Source organism: Sminthopsis crassicaudata, chromosome 3, assembly GCF_048593235.1.
Source record: "Sminthopsis crassicaudata isolate SCR6 chromosome 3, ASM4859323v1, whole genome shotgun sequence".
NCBI lineage: Eukaryota > Metazoa > Chordata > Mammalia > Dasyuromorphia > Dasyuridae > Sminthopsis > Sminthopsis crassicaudata.
In genome coordinates this window covers 72,175,680-72,176,855 of record NC_133619.1, presented here as the reverse complement: position 1 = coordinate 72,176,855, position 1,176 = coordinate 72,175,680, and the positions used below count along the sequence as shown (strand labels likewise).

The 1,176-nt window shown below is 42.1% G+C and overlaps 1 pseudogene; it reads right to left on the bottom strand.

Annotated features, from left to right (window-relative positions):
• Positions 1-229: 229 nt before the first annotated feature.
• LOC141564847 (monocyte to macrophage differentiation factor pseudogene) lies at positions 230-938 on the bottom strand (annotated as a pseudogene).
• Positions 939-1,176: the final 238 nt, after the last annotated feature.

Below are 1,176 nucleotides of genomic sequence, written 5' to 3'. Positions count from 1 at the left end.
AGTAATTATATATATATATATATATATATATACATATATATATATGTATATACACATATATATATACATATATATATATATATATATATATGTATATATGTATATATGTATATTTAAATCTAGCAAAGTCAGTGCAGCTTTTTTTTTCTTCTGTGCAATTGTCTACTCTCTCTTACACTCAATTTTATAATTGAAGTAATACTGGTTTGTAGACTTAGCACAGATTTGATCATAAGTGTCGGATAAAGTCTGTAGGACTTCGGTTAAGGTATTTCCAAATGGCATAGTAATGTACTGCCGCCGCTGTGGCCACAAAAAGGTGCCAGATGGCATGGGCGAATGGAATGATGCCATCACTTATGACTCCCAAGCAATAAATTAAGCCTCCATAGGCAAGTTCTTGCTGCCCATCAGTGTTATTCATTGATGTTACTACCAAGGCAGGAGAAAATCCCATTGTTAGATAGAAAAAAGAGCTTGACCACTTTATACTTTTCATGGTAGAGAAATACATAAATGGTTCCTCTAGCTGCCATGAGCCAGATAAACCAAAGCATATGAGATGCCAGGGGTCCAAGTTCATGGAGATTTAACCATGGTGCATAGGAGGCAGCAATGAAGAAACAGATCACCATTCTATCACACATATGAAAACAATGCTCCATTGTTCTTAAGTGACTCTTTTTCCATGAAACAATGTGAAACACTGTGGAAACGATGAAGAGGGCACATAGGCCCATTCCATAAATTCATGCTGTGATATTCTCCCAACAGTCATCTGATAGCCGATGGAGGAGGGCACTGCCTACAATAGCAGGAACAATGAGGAGTGCATGTGTGTAACAGTTAGCTGCATGTTTGTAGCAAGTAGGTTTATAATGGCTGTTGGCTGGGGCCCGATGGTTCATAAACCGCTGGAATCAGCTCTTGAACTGCATGGATGCTCCAGGCGCCTCCGGGTCTCCGCCTGGGCTCTTAGCGTGGCTGGCCCCGGGGGGTTCAGGGCCCTCATCTCCTGGGCTCTGGCTCAGGTTGCTCCGGACACTGCCCACTCGGCTGCCCGCCCCCCACAGGCAGGGCTGGAGGGAGGGCGATGAGGGCCGGGCTGGGCAGGATAAATTTTTAAGTAAAAAATATGAAAGTGAATATTAGGAAGGGTATTTGTATGTTCATATT